The 16,499-nt window shown below is 47.6% G+C and overlaps 1 protein-coding gene across 6 annotated transcripts in view; it reads left to right on the forward strand.

The window, feature by feature from the left end:
• SMARCC2 (SWI/SNF related BAF chromatin remodeling complex subunit C2) overlaps nt 1-16,499 on the forward strand; it is a 494,788-nt gene that overhangs the window by 286,350 nt on the left and 191,939 nt on the right. The window lies entirely within an intron of this gene.

Raw genomic sequence — 16,499 nt, forward strand, 5'->3', positions numbered from 1 at the left:
CCCCCCTCCAAACCCCCAAAGGGCCCTGTGTAGTCTATGCTATTTCAGCTGGCTATTTTGTGTATATATTGTGTGTAGGAATCTCCAAAGGCAGGGATTGCAAGTGCTTTACATTCCTCCTGGATAAGCTTCAGCTACTCGCCTCAGCTACCCCGAGAGAGCTTTTGCTATCTGGACACCTATTCACTATCACCAAGGGTTGCCTGGACTCAGTATAGGGTGCCACACCATAGGTGTAGACCATAAACTGAGCCACCGTCATGCAATCCCCCATTATGATATACTACTGATATACTATGACAAGATCAAAAATTGATATATTTAATCTCAAGCTTCTATAGCTGTCTTCCTGGGTACAAAAACACACATTTTCAGAATTAAACTAGCTTCTCGATGTTAAAGTTTACAAAAAGGTGGCAGGTATCTTTTGTGGTGTTACTGAACATACTGAAAGCTACCAAGTGGCTCCCATGTCATATGTGATGCTCTGAACTACTCTGAGTTTTAGCCAACATCACGTTTCATTCTGAGACCAATGGTCTTATTTATATTATTATAGGCATGGACTTAAAAATTCCAGTTTGCAAAGTAAGTTTTTTGGATAGAATAATAGGACTGACTGAAGAGTCAAAAATAACACAGAGCCATTTGGCTGTTGGTATGAGGCTTCAACACATTTCTGCCCCTTTCCACTCAAAAATGTTTGAGTTTTTAAGACCTAAACCCCTGTCCATCACAGTCTATGATCCCCGTCCCCAGAACAGTGAGTACTGGATGGCACAGCAGAAACCTCATCAATAACCTGCCGGTTGAAGCAACCTGAACACCTTGGTTCTTTCCTTCAGAGACTTAAACTTTTGCCCACTGTACTCTTCTGATTTTGAACTAGTCACCTTTAAATTCTGGTGCGTTTGAGATAGGGCGATATTTGAGGCTTATCAAGGTTATGCCGCAGAGTGCCTCGTCTGCGAATAGGCCCATCTGGCAAACAAAACAAAACACCAGCTTTCTGAGTCCTGTAATACTGGTTAAACACATAATGTGTAGCATCCACTACTGATGCAATCTTCTGCAGTCCAAGTAAAATAATCCACCTAGAAATATTTCAGCAGGTCCACTAATACATTGAACAGCCCTTTCGTAATTGAGCACCTGACAGGCTGTTTGACACAATGAGCATTATGTTATCAGTAGCACCACAGAATGTTTAACAGCTCCCTTGTATATTCAGATATGCAAATATATTAGAAGTACTTGAGCCTAGGATGGCAGCACTATTATATGTACTTTTGTTTGTCTACCAGAAAATGAAGTCCCTCCAGATCTGCTGCTAGTTTATCGATTGTAAAATATTATCCGCAGTCTTATGACATTTTATTTTGTGGCAGAAACCTTTTGAGCGGTGTAGGAAAGGATCTCTTTTTGTTTGATCAGACCCAAGTTTTTAGACTGATGCCACAGTTTTTTTTTTTTTTTAAACTCTGTAGTGAACTGGGCCCTGCTGTATGTGATCCCATTGTATGAGCTCTGACCCATAAACTCTGTGTGTGCAAATGGCCAATATCCAATTGTCTTAATTAATTTACCTATAAGGCCATAGTATATGGTACCAGAGGTACCAAGGGCTAGTAGTTTAAATGTCCCTAGTGGACTGCGGCACATAATTGTGCCACCACTTCAGTGACAAGGTGAAAATGTGACTCAAAGTTTGCCACTGCAGCCTAGTCAGGCAGCTTTAAACCTTGCAACTCGACATGGCAGAATAGATCCTTTTGCCACGTTAAAACCTTCCTTTTCAATGTGAACAAGACACCCCTAAGAGGGGGGGGCGTGGCCAAAATGGCGACCGGGATGGTCGCATAATCTGTAGCTCCGATCCCGGCCCGTGTTTATCATCCTACAACAGGCGCCCGCACCATCGACCGTGCGAGACGCCGCATGCTCTTTCTGGGGCGTCGTCACTGCCTCACTTAAACCCGACCGTGGTGCTCCGGGAGCCAAGAAGTCGGCTGCGGTCCCGGGAGCGGCCGGCGAGATCAGCGGAGCTCGGACCTCGCTCGCTGGAGCTATCGAGCCGTGACGCCTCCTGCATCATAGCGGCTGCGTCGGGAGCCGCGGACGGGTTCCCGGCGCGCTGAGTTCTGACCCGGCTTCCCGAGGAGGGGAGCGGGCTCCGGCAACGGTGAGTCGGCGCCTGTACCCCTGCTCCGGGGCCGCGTGCCTGGAGCGGCGGCCCTCTCCGAGGGCCGTGATTAACCTGATGCGAGCTGCGCTCCCGTGAGGAGCCAGCTCGCTCCACTTGTCCCGAATGATTTCTGCCGTTGGGACATACGGCCACCTTAGACTCTCGAGGCTGCCACGCGAGCCTAAACTGTGATCCCCATGGAAAAGGGTGTGCCCTTGACTCGTGACACTACACCCAGGGCGGCAGGCTGAAAACACCCTGTGGCACTGTGTAGGCGTTCCCTGGACCAAACCTGGACGAACAAATAGCTTAGAAATAAGGAGCAAAGAGAACTGGGGAAACAAATAAATAATACAAAAAAGAAAAAAAAAAAAAAGAGAGAAAGAAAAGTCAGGACCACCAAAGAAAACTGAGCCCTACGAGTCCCAGCCTCCATGTAGCAGCACAATAATAAAAGGGACCCCTCCAGCAATAAAACACACAACAGGGCACAACATTATATCGAGCCGCAGCGTTCCCAGCAGCGCTCTAACCAGACATAAAAGCCTTGAGGCTCTTTACTATAAAGTGTGTACACTCACTACTCCAAACAGCGCTGTTGGATCTCAAGTTAAGGGCCCTACTTCTCTGCAACAACACGCAATCGTAACGGACACGGTGCTCTAGCATCCGAATGAGGAGTAACTTATCTACCTGACACGTAGCAAGATTTCCACTTTAAAGGAACAAACCTTTGCAGCCCTAACCAATCGAAGTCACTTAAAAGACAATTGCTAACAGCAATACCGCCACGTAAATAATCAATGGGCAAACCAAAGGCCCCGCGCGCACCTTCTGGGAATATGGATGCTGGTGCCCCACCACCAACTGCGGAGGCCTCGGCCACACAACAAGCGCTACAAAAGATGGAAATAACACTCCAAACACACACAACGCAATTTGAAAAGATTTTACAAGCCATACTAGACACCAAAATTACCCTGGAAGCAAAAATAGGCTCGGTAATCGAAGATGTTAACATATTGCGTGTAGACCAACATGCGTTAGCTGAAAAGGTCGCAGGATTGGAAAAAGATACATCACACCTCTCACCAGCGATAACCAAAGTCCAATCGCAAATGAGGGCTGTAACAGCTGAACTGGGGGAACTGAGGCGCAAAGCCGAGGACGCAGAAGGAAGGTCAAGACGTAACAATATCCGCTTCGTGGGGTTTCCTGAGCGTGTTGAGGACCCATGCGCAGAACTGTTCATTGAACAATGGCTAATAGAAACAGTACTGATGGACAATGTCCCGAAGTTCTTCTCAATAGAACGCGCCCACAGGGTTCCCGGAAAACCCCCACCACCTGGCTCTCAGCCCCGTCCATTAATAACAAGACTCCTCAATTACCGCGATAGGGACCTCATATTGTAACTGTTTCGTAAAACAAGCCCAATGCGCTTCGAAGGAGCAGACATATCGGCCTACCCGGACTTTACAGCAGAGGTACAGAAAAAGCGTAACTCATTTTTTCGGGTCAAAGAGCGACTAAGAGACCACAACATCAAATACGCTCTGCTGTTCCCGGCCAGACTTCAAATACAGGATGATACCCGCACTCTTTTTTTTTTTTACCTCACCAGAAGATGCATGGACTTGGCTTCACGCAAAGGGATTCGCTGACCCGTTATATACAAGAAACCCCAAAGACAAAAATCACCCTTCTAGTGTCAAACGCAAACCCCGCAGGCAACCAGACACTAAACCTACCCCTGAACAGTCTCGCGTGGAACGCTCTCTACTACTGCAAACCACATCCCTCTTCGCCAATGCATCCCCGGGGTCCGTATCGACGCAATCAGGATTAGAATCCGAGCTTGGGGTATTTTCTGACTCTACAGATTCTACCTGCTTCCCCAATCTTACTCCACGAACAGCAGACGACATCTGCTAATGTATACCAGTCTCGGACACAACGGTACATGATATCCTACAGAAGAAGCCACTAATCGCCCGCTAAAATTTACTGCTGCACACTGACCCCGCCTCTACTTCGCCGCTACCCTTGACCGCAGCAAAAGATTCATGGTTGGCCCCAGAAAGCAGCAACTTCAACAAGAACATAACGGGTCAGACCAGCATTGACTTGAACTTACTTATTTGAAACACCCCCGCACCATATGGACCGTTCCACCTGGTTGGCAAGTATTGTATTGTTAAAGCCCTTGCCACAACCACAGTTATTGTTAGTTATAGTTAATGTTATTGTTTTAATCAGCAGAGTCCTAACCGAGAGGCATATTTTAGCTTATAGTATTCGAAGTATATGTTATTTGTTTGCTAATAACAAGCACACACTAGGTATCCGCAGTATAAATTGGCTAGGCGCAATGGGCGTGAAATACACTATAGATGCAAAAAGTGCCGGCCCACCAAACTCACAAAGTCTATACACACAAGTACAAATGATCCATGGCAACCCAAAGACAACAGTATAACCCGCAGTTTAAAATACTCACATGGAATATAAGGGGCATGGCATCTCCGCGTAAGCGGCAACAGATACACGCATACCTTAGGAGACATCAAATACATTTCGCCATGTTACAAGAGACACACCTGGCTAAGCCCTCTTTGGAGTATACAAAAGTAAAATGGAAAGGACAATTATATGGCACCACCTTTTCAACATATGCTAGGGGAGTGGCGATCTGGATAGCCCCTGGGGTCCCCTATGTTAAGTCCTGCGTACAATGTGACCCAGGTGGCCGATATGTCCTTTTGGAAGGTGCCCTAGATGGGGAACCCATGGCCTTAGCATCAATATATACCCCCAATTCAAATCAATGGGAATTTCTACGGACACTTAACAGTAGTAAACTCAATGATCCGGAGATGGATACCATTTGGGGCGGTGACTTTAATTGCGTATTAGGCATTCACAGAGACCGCTCTACCCCTCCGTTGGATAATACCCTAGCTAAACGTGCTTCACTCGAACTTGCTGAGTGGGCCTCCAATAATAGGCTAAGTGAAATTTGGAGAACTGGCCACCCCACACACCGCGAATACTCTTTCTACTCCCCAGTGCATAAATTATACACTAGAATAGATATGATATTCGCATCAAACGACATCATTCCAAAAATAACCACATCAGGCTACCTGGCTCGCACAATATCTGATCATAATCCGCTTCAAGCTACCCTGAGAATGGGTCGCACACACACGTGCATTCCCACATGGCGTTTACAACCAGATGCCCTCATAGATCCTCCTTATCATGCTGAACTAGCTAAATGCTTATCGGATTATTTTGCATTAAATAAAAACACAACAACAGCGCGCGCCATGGAATGGGACGCTCACAAAGTGGTTATACGCGGCCACTGCCTTGCAGCCTCATTGGGGGTCAAAAGAATGCTTAACAGGGAACTACTAGAGATAGAATCTAAAATGCGCAAGGTAGAGACCGAGGCCACCACTAGCGTGACCTCGCTTGAAACACTAAACTCGCTAAAATCTGACTACAAAGAAGCTGATGCCAGACTCAGCAGACACGACTATAGACATTTTAAAGCCCCGCAGCATGCAGAAGGTGACAGATCGGGCAAACTACTAGCATGGTTGGTCCGACAACCATTACAGTCCTCACCTATAGGCACGATAAGAACACACACAGGGGAAGTGATTAACACTCAAGCCGGAATCAATAAGTCCTTTCATACATATTATTGTTCCCTATATCAGCCCACTAACCCTCCAAATGAGCAACAACTTTCTGAACTCCTCTCATTGATTCCCCAAAATAGGAATATCATTGATAGCGCAGCCACACTGGATGGTCCCATCACTAGCGAAGAACTACGCTCAGCTCTCTCTCAAATGGCACGTGGTAAAACCCCTGGCTCAGACGGACTACCAATGGAATATTATAGCTCATTATCCGCTCATCTCCTACAGCCTTTGATCGAGGTATTTAATGAGGCACGAAATAGAAAACAGTTGCCAGATTCCATGCGCGAAGCATTGATAGTGGTGCTACCAAAACCAGGACGCAACCCACTTGATGTCAAATCCTATAGACCACTCTCCCTGTTAAACACTGACTGTAAACTCCTGGGGAAAATCCTAGCAAATAGGCTACTCCCTTATTTATCAGACTTAATCCATCATGATCAATCTGGATTTGGACCAGGGAGGAACACTTTTCTAAACATAAGACGCCTAATACGTATATTACACAATACCACAGAAACTGAGGCAGTGGCTGTGGCATTGGACATAGAGAAGGAGTTCGACACGCTCGGATGGGAATATCTCTTCCGCACTCTGAAGGCGTTCGGCTTTCAAACCGGTTTCATCAACTGGATTGCCATGCTATACGCAAAACCAACAGCTCACGTTAAAACGGGCCAAATTATATCAGAGGCGTTCCCCATCGGTAGAGGCACCAGACAAGGATGCCCTCTATCCCCTTTATTATTTGCAATAGCTATGGAGCCATTGGCAATTAAACTCCGCAGCTGGGCAAGCAGATGGGGCATCCGAGAATCCAACATATACCATATTATTTCCTTATACGCGGATGATGCTCTAATATATTTGCGTAACTATACCTCCTCCCTCACAGAAGTTATACAAATCCCGGATAACTTCGCTTTATCCTCTGGCCTATGCGTTAATTGGGCGAAATCATGTATTTTCCCGCTTACCCGTATACCTACTGAGAAGCAAACGTTATTACCACTACACCAACTGACATGGGCATACCAGACCTTTAAATATCTGGGGATTCAGGTCTACCACTCCATGACAGACCTACGTGAGGGCAACTTCGATAGGCTGCTACGCTCAACTCGGGGATCTAATGCATTTTGGAGCTTCCTCCCCCTATCACCCATGGGCCGAACGGCCATAGCTAAAATGTTAATATTACCTAGATTTTTATACTATTTCACGGCGCTCCCATTATCCCTACCACGTTCATTCTTTCATAAACTACATTCCCTGCTAACAGATTTGCTGTGGGGCAGGGACAGACGGAGAGTAGCCCTAGCCATTACACAATATCCACAGGAGGAAGGCGGGCTCGGCATGCCGAACTTTGAATTATACTATGCAGCAGCCTAACTCCAATGGGTAACCACATGGCTTAACGAACCACCCACCCCAGAATGTACAGCGATAATGTCTTGTGTGGCACCACAAACGATACTGACATCACTTATGTCCAAACCTCCTTACCCATCTAACAGAAATCCCTTGGTAGAAACAGCCAGATACTGCTGGCGGAGATATGTCCAGGGCAAAACCCCAACTCCCCCTTACTCGCCTGCAATACCTTTGGATCAGGTACCAGGTGTCCAAGCTCTCTCCCAGCACCATGATATACGGGTAACCAAGACATTGAACATGGGGGACCTGTACTCGTGCTCTAAAGCAAGCACTTTTGCAGAGCTTGTTTCTGCCGGTATCATGCAACCTGGGGCCTTCTTAACATTTAATGCCATTAACAAACTTCTACAAAACTTTTGGGGGCGCAACCTAAATGAACCCGACGAATCCCCTCTACTCACCTCATTACTCACTATAGGAAATATAAAGGGCAGCATTACTAAATTATATAAAATACTCCTAACAGATACCTGTACTGCTCTGACCCAAGTTAAAAGCCGCTGGGATGGGGTCCTCCCCACACCAGTCGACCAGAAGTCCTGGAAAGCTGCCCTCACCACGATTAAAACTGTATCCCGTAACATTAGACTAAGATATACTCAATTCAATTACATCCATCAAGCATATCTATCTCCGTCCCGTATCAACAAAATATACCCAAACTCTAAACCAGAATGCCCTAGATGTGCTACCTCTGCTGCTAATTTCTACCATATGGTTTGGGAATGCCGCACAATACATACTGGCTGGTGCCGCATTTCCGAGACGGTTGCAGATATAATAGAAAACACGCTTTCTCCCACACCAGAATCCTGCTTGCTGGGCATACATCGCCGGGGCAAGAATGAAAAACATACTCACAAGTTTATAGATCTTGCGTTTGTAATATACAAACGATTGATCGCTACACACTGGAAGGCCCCTAATGCCCCCCCCTATCACGCCTGGCTTGCAGCCTTACACAGCTCCACACTAGCGGAGGCCCACACTCTAAGACTGCTGCAACTCAGAGGCCAGATACAAGAGGGTGCCGAACACTGGGACCACTTTATAGTACAAATAGAGTCTAGAGATGATAAATACCCCCCTTGAAATACGTGACATGAACAAAACGGCCTGCAAGTAAATACTTAGCAACCACGACAAAAAACATATCACACCTGACGTAGTACCCTAACTAACCTCGCCATATCAGCCCGAAAATATACAGTTGGATAATAAGCGCAACTTCCCCCAGACATGAACACACAAATGGACAGAAGATGCCGATGCTCTGTTACCCCTGCCCTCGCCCCATTACAAACCATATAACATGCAAACAAGCACTAACATATTTCATGCCTATATAGCTGAATGTTACCGTAATCACTTAGAATACTATTAAATATACTTAAGTAAAACTATAGATATGCCTACTGCTATTGTTCTAAACTGTATCAAGTTAAGTTGTATGTCAGTACATTAAAAATGTAACCGTACTGTATGGGAATTACAAGTACGTGCAGAGGCACATGAAAAGGGAAAAATGTTTATTCTCTTACTAATTCAAGTGACATGTACTGCTGTTCGTGTGATGTGTTTAATAAACAGATTTAAAAAAAAAAAAAAAGACACCCCTAAGGAAGGCAATGATAGGCTATCAGGCAAAGTGCTTACTATTAAAAAGAATTGCATTTTCCTTTTGTGTTTGACATGCTCTGACAGTAAAAACACATAATTGCCATTTTCACTGTAGCAATGCTTGTGGGCCCATTGGCTTATATGGCATTTTGCGCACCACCGTACTAAATGCTAACTTCTATTTGGGATCACCAAAAATATTAATCCAAGGTATCAAATTAATTATTACATTAAACGCGACTCATTGGGGAGGTTGGATTTAAAGTAACTTTTAAAATAAAGGTGACTTTAGAAAATCACCACTTTTTTACCAAATCCTTGGTAGCCTTTCCGAACTATCTCAGCAGTTCTCACCCAAGACAACCTGCTGCCCTCCTCCTAGCAAGTGTGAAGCACTCTCAAGAACAGGGATCAAATAGAATGGCTGGAAGGAGGAGGTGTGGTCTCCTTCAGCAGGATGACTACCGGTCATTGGCCACTAATGGCCCGCTTTAAAGAGGCTACCAACTGTGAAGCAGCTGGCTTATATACCTTTGCCTAGCTGCTCCTTTGCGTGGGCAGACAGACTGGCATCTCCTCTGTGGGGGGGAAGAATCCCATTGCAAACCAGTTTTCCAGAAGGAGTGGTTCATTATGCTGGGTACACCACAAAGTTGTGCCAGGGCTCCTCTCAGGGGAAGAAGGCTTGCGCCTTCTTGATTTAGGGTAAAGAGTGGTATCCTGTGATGGTTTGCTGGCCAAACCCCTAGGAAGTGATGTACAGTGGAAAGGGTTACATTGGTTAGTGTCCTCTCTTTCCGCAAAATGAGAAGATGGCATAAAAGTGGCCCCCACATACCCACCATAGACTAGACTGCACCTGAGGGACCCGCGAAGAGGATGATGTCTGCTGTGTCCATCCATGGAAAAGAGCTCCACTTGTGTCAGGGCGGAAGAAGAGACTCTTTGTGCTAGCCTCAACTTAAGCTTCAAGACCACCCAAAGCTAACAAAACTTCACTCAGCGAAAGCCAAGCTGCCATGAACATCTGCCCATGGCTGGACAAAGAACTGAATCTAGATCTTCCCAGATTGTTCCCAAGCCCATGTTCCTACAGCCACGTCGAAGGGCTCTCTGGTCGCCAAGAAAAAGGATTTGCTTACCTGTAAGCAACAGCTGAACCTGCTGTAACCGGGAGACCAGTTGACCAGTCGTAACTGGACTTTCACTGAACTCTCCCTGCTGCACCGTGGACATCCAGTCCTAAAGCCGGAGGTGATCCCTGAATTTCCTGGACCCAGGGTGGTCCCAGGAGAATAAACTGCATCTGTTCACGATCACTACAGCATCTTCTGCAGCCTACGTCCCCAGCATTAAGACCACTTCTTGGCTTGACTGCTTTACAGGAGAAAAGTACACTAAAGATGCTAAGACTGCTGACTTTAACGGTAACCTGTTGTAGGAAGCTGGCCTGGTGTGTGGTGGGTACCTATGGTACTTACACCAGGTCTAGGGTTCCCCTATCAGTGAAATGTAGGTGCTGTCTAGAAGCCAGGCTCTCTAGAGGTAGCTGTGGATGAGCAGCCAAGGCTTATCTAAGAGACATGCAAAGCTCATGCAATATCACTGTAGGCACACAGCACTTACACACATGAAAGAAAACACTCAGTGTTACAAAAATAAAGGCTCTTTATTACAGTAACACAGTACCAAAACACTAGATAAGCAATAGTCCAATAGGGGATAAGTAAACACACCAAATATGTACACTAGTAATCAATAATAGGCATAAAAAGTGATAGAAAACAATGTAATAGCAAATAGGCAATAGTGACCGTAGAGGGAGCCCAAACCATATACTAAAAAAATGGAATGGTAAATGGAATGTGTAAAGGGGAGCTGGGGGAACTAGGAAACCCTAAGGGTGAGTACCACTTTGCCCCCCAGCGACCAGGAAGAAAGGAGTAAGTTACTGAATTTCCACAAACCATCCAGAAGGACTGAACAGAAGATAATGCAACAGCCAGACAATACTGCAAGAAACCAGCTGTGAATTTCCTGAAGAAGACGACCTGAAAAAGAAGAGAAACAGATCCAAAAGTCACAGGAGTGTCTGGTGGTGGCAGGAGCAACTACCCACCCGTCTGTGGTTGCAGGAGTTGGTCAACGGTAGGACTCCGACGCCTGATGGAGGATTGCAGTCTGTTTGAGGCGTGGAAAAGCTACCATTAATCCTTGGCAAAAGCAGTAGTCGCAGTGGATGAAAAGTGGAGCTCAGCCCATGGGGGGAGTCCTGGGGGACCGCCAGCAAGGCAGAGTCCGCAGAAGAAAAAGGAGCCCCCACAGAAGACCCACTGGAAGAGAAACCAGGATTCACAGAGGAGCACACGCAGCACAACTGAAGAAAGGTCCCATGCTGCAGGAGAAGCACGCAGAGGGCTGTGCATCGCAGGAAAGGGGGCCAGGGCTTAACAGAGCCTGAAGATCCCTTGGAGGAGATTCCAACAAGCCTTCGTAGCTGTAGGAGACATGGTGCACAGGGGTACTAGCCTGCATAGGAAGGCAAGGGCTTACCTCTACCAACGTTGGGCAGGTGGCAGAGAGAACTAAGAGAACTACTCTGGACCACGAACCATGATGCAGAATCCACACAGCTCAGGATGAGAGGAGGTCCAAGCCACCCGCTCGTTGTTGCAGTTGGTACCTGCGGATGCATTGGAGTGGCACCTTCACTCCATGAGAGATTCCTTCTTCCTTCTTGTGCAGGCTGAAGACTTGCCCTCCTCAGAGGATTCACAGCCGAGTAAATGTAGCAGTTGCTGGAAGGAGCCGTGGAAACAGTGTTAAAGAGCGAAGTCGTTATTGGAGCTGCAGATTGTAGGTTCCTGAGAAGTCCATGTGGTTCCCGTGGCCAGAAGTCGTAGTAAACGTTGCAGAGAAGTCCTGCTGGAATCATGCATGTGAAATCTGAGGACCCACCCAAGAGGGAGAACCTATTTAGCCCAAAAAGGGGGATTGGTCACCTAACAGGGTGACCACCTATCTGGAGAGGGCCGTGACGTCACCTGCCTGACCTGGCCACTCAGATGATCCCAGAGGCCTCTGCCCACCTTAGATTCAAGATGGCAGAATCAAGTGGCCACCTGAGGAGCTCTGGGCAGCACCCTGGGTTGGTGATGGACAGGGGAGAGTGGTAACTACCCTTTCCATTGTTCAGTTTTGTGCCAGAGCAGTGACCGGGGGTCCCTGGACTGGTGCAGACCAGTTTATGGAAGGAGAGCACCAACTGTGCTTCAAAACTTACCAGTGGCTTGGGGAGGCTACCGCCCTCAAGCCATGTAACACCTATTTCCAAAGGGAGCAGGTGTTGGCTCTCTCTCCCAAAGGAAATCCTTTGTTCTGCCTTCCTGGGCTTGAGCTGTTCAAGCAGCAGGACGGCAGAAACCTGTCTGTAGGATGGCAGCAGTGCGGGCTGCCCGGGAAAACCCTGTAAACTGGTAGGAGCAGAGCCAGGGGTCCTCTAAGGAGCCCCCAGAGGGCATGGAATCATAGAACCAATACCGGCAACAGTATTGGGCTATGATTCCGACATGTTTGATACCAATCATGCCTAGGTTCGGAGTTACCATTATGTAGCTGGACATAGGTAGTGACTATGTCCAGTACACAGGTAAAATGGCTTCCCCGCACTACGAAGACCAGGAAAATGGAGCGGGAGTTTCTGGGGGACACCTCTGCTCATGCAGGGGTGCCATCACACACAGGCACTTGCACCCTGCCCTCTGGACCAGGAGGGCCTGCCATAGGGGTGACTTATAGTGACCTGGTGCAGTGACCTGTAGTGAAAGGGTGCCTACACCTTGTCACGCAGGCTGCATTGGCAGGCCTGCAGACACATTTTGCATGGGCTCCCATGGTTGGCATAATACATGCTGCAGCCCAATGGGAACCCCTGGTACCCCAATGCCCTGGGTACCTAGGCACCATATACTAGAGACTTACATGGCGCACCAGTATGCCAATTGTGGGGCACACAAAGTCAGACACAACCAAATTTTGAGGGTGAGAGCCTGGTTAGAAGGATCCCAGTGAACACAGTCAAAAACACAGGCAAAAAGTGGGAGTAACCATGCCAAAAAGAGGATACTTTCCAACACCCTGTCCCAGAATTCCTAAGTATGCCATCACAAAAATGTCTACTTCTAAAAATAAAATAAAAAATAAAATAAAAAAACAACCCCGCAGTAGCCCACCTTGCTAGCCTGGGAGTGGCATGCCTAACTGGCTACATCATTTCCCCACCTGTCCAGGTGTCAAATAGTCTCTGGACAGGAGTGTGGCTTCCCCTCCTGTGAGGGGAACCAGATTAGCATTTCAAAGGCGGCAGCACTTTGAGGCTTGTTGCCTTAGGAAGGCTAATCAGTAGGCCATCCTGTGTCAGGGGGTGTTACACCCTCTTCTCAGACATCATGTAGCTGGGAAATTTGTATTGACCAGTGTCCAGCAGATGCATTTTAAATGGCTTCCCTGGTCACATACTATGTCTGAGAATTGACAAAGACATAAAAGGGGCATATCTGTCTGTGCAGATATGCCCTCACATGTAATTAGGGCTGTAAAGCTTCTTTTTTATTTATTAATACATGCACCCAGAGGGCACCTTAGAGGTGCCCCCTTTAAAACCTGCCAACAATTAGTGTGTTGACTGACTGGCCTAAACCAGTGTGCCACCAACAGACACGTTTCTGATCCTCAGGAGTGAGAGCCTCTACTTTTGGGAGGTAAGGAACAAAGCCTGCTCTGGCAGGGATGTTACATGCCCCTTCCAACAGGATGACCTTCAAATTGGCATCCCAAGGCAGAGGGCTTCAAGATCCTACTGCCTTTATAATACCAATATGGCTTCCCTCAGCTGAGAGGATTCCGACCCCCCCCTGACCCAGTGCCCATTTGATGTCTGGACAGGTGGGAAAATTAGTAGTCAGAGAGGCGTGTCCACCTACAGGCCAGTTCCACGCCTAAGGTGAGCTACCTGATGTGGACACGAAGCTTAAAAGTCTGCCATCTTGGTGATGGCAGAATTAGGAGCTCTGGGACAGGGTTATGCCCACTACCCACAGGAAGTGGTCATATATGGAGCGCAGTGACCCCAGGTGTAAGTAGCCCATTGGCTACTACCTTATACTCCCCTAACACTCCTACATTCAGTATTTAGTCGAGCCCCTAGCACCATAAAATGACCTGAAAAAAGAAGACGGACCCTGAAGAGTTCCAAAAGAAAGACTAGACAACCAGGAGCTGACTTGCCCCAGCCTGATCGGCCTACCTGCTGTCCTCTACAGTTGCACCAATGACGACTTGTCCTGCAAATGCCTGTGTCTCCAAAAGCCTGGGAGGACTGCCAGCCTTCAACCAAGACCCAGGAGAAACTTCTGTGGAGTAGCAGAGCTGCTCCCCTTCATCCTTCAGGCACCCTAGGAGAACTTAGAGAACTCCAAACTGCCAAAACCTGACACTGGAAAGCAACTCTGCACCTGTGACGCCTAGCCCAAGTGGAAGTCGGCCTACGGTGCCAGTGTGGTCCCCTGACCCTCTAGTGATGAAGCCAACCTTGGGTTTGCCAGCTGTGGACTTCCAGACACCACCTGCAGCCTCTTTGTGCAGGCCTTCCTCTACCTTGAGTGACTCAGTGAGAAAAGCCTGACTCCTCAGTACACCTCTGCATCCGGTTACCCAGGCCCAAGGGGAAGAGGACCAGAGGTGCCCCCAAGTCCCTGAGCATCGTGAGACCTGAACCCCCTGTTTTGGTTCAACTGGATGGATCACCCAGTCCCAGCTTGCAGCATCTTTCTAATGGCCCCATTTCCCATAGGGCACCCAACACTGAAAGGCACCTCTGCACCCAGGCCCTCCATTGCCTCCTGAAGTGACCTGTATGTGCTGCCGTGGACCTTGCCCTACATTTAACTCCATTAGAACAGTCCTGTACGTTTTTGCTAAGTGGCCTTATGTAGTTTATATTTCTTTTCCCATAGGATGACATTTTCATAAGTCGAAATGTACTTGCCTGATCGTGATGGTCTTGGTGCCTAAAATTTATAAAGATACGTGTTATTTTTATAAATTGGCCTGGATCTCCTTATTGTCCTGTGTGGGAAGCTGGCTGTCTATATAGTGCACTAAATGAAGTACACTGTGCAGAGAGTCCAGCGGATCCCCAATTGGTATTACAGAGGCAAAAGTAGATAGGCCTAATGCTGTATTTGCTGTAGTGTGGGCGAGCTAACTAATTTTCATGCCTATGCTGCCACCAAAGGTGGGGTCAGGACTAGGGTGTTGGTTATCTCTGCCATCTGAAGAGACCTGTATTGCATTTCAAAGGCAGCAGGGCCTTTGAAGCTCCCCTCCCTGGAATTTCCATCCTGTAGGAAGCTGACCCAGTGTGTGGTGGACACCCATAGTGTTACACCTTATACTGGATCCAAACACAGCCTTGTAAGTTAGTGTTAGTGTCAGGACAGCCAGGACGCTCTAGGGTAGCTGTGGTGAGAAGCCAAGACTTAACTAGAAGGCATATGAAGCTCTTGAAATACCACAGTAGTCACACAATAACTTATCACACATAAAATGAACCCCACAGTGTTGCAAAGATAAAGTTACTTAATTGTAGGCACACCAAACTAGACTACCATTGGTATACCTCTCTCTGGATGTATGAACACACAAGATGTACACAGTTCAGGAAAAGCATAAATTAGGAAGGACCATATAGGGGGGCCAAACTATATACTAAAAAAATGAAATGCAAACGGGTGTCCCCCACCAGAGTGTACGGAGTAGTTAGACGAGTGCTGGAGAGAGAGTGGAACCCCAAAATATAAGTACTGAGAAGATCCCCAGCTGCTGTGTGCAGAGAGGTAAGTTACCCGGTTCTCCCATAAGCTAACATGGGGACGTCGTGGTTGGAGAATGCAGAAGCAGGACTGGACCAGGGCGGATTTTAGGTGAAGAGGACATGCAAAAAGAAAGGGACAGAGCCCAGTCCATGCAGGAATGTCCTGATGGGAAAGGAGCCAACACCCCTCCCCCTTCTGTAACTGAAGATCCGGGTCGACAGTGATGGATGAAGTCCCGCTGCAGGGTCCAGGAGCTGCAGAGGATTCCCTGAAGTCGCGTACGAGCTGTCACTCAACAGTCGCTGTATTGCCGATGGGTCAGTGGTCAGAACGACCGCCATCAAGCACAGGCAAATACAAATGGAGCTGTTGGAAGTTTTGCAGAGCTGTGGGAGACCAGCAAGGTCCTGGGGACTCGACTCTTGAAGGGGAGTCCGGGCTGATCCTTAGAAGACAGGAGCGCCAGCAGAAGCAGTCGGAGACCCCACTAGCAACCCGCTGGCACAGTAAGTCTCAGTGAAGCCCAGTGAAGGCCAGTCAGCACACCTGATGAGGAGTCCCACGTCACTGGAGCAGCATAGAGGAGGCTGTCCTTGCAGAGTTAGAGTGCCGGGGGCCAATGCTACTTCGAGCCTGAAGATCCCTCGGTGCAGGAGTCAA

This window comes from Pleurodeles waltl, chromosome 4_2 (genome assembly GCF_031143425.1).
Source record: "Pleurodeles waltl isolate 20211129_DDA chromosome 4_2, aPleWal1.hap1.20221129, whole genome shotgun sequence".
NCBI lineage: Eukaryota > Metazoa > Chordata > Amphibia > Caudata > Salamandridae > Pleurodeles > Pleurodeles waltl.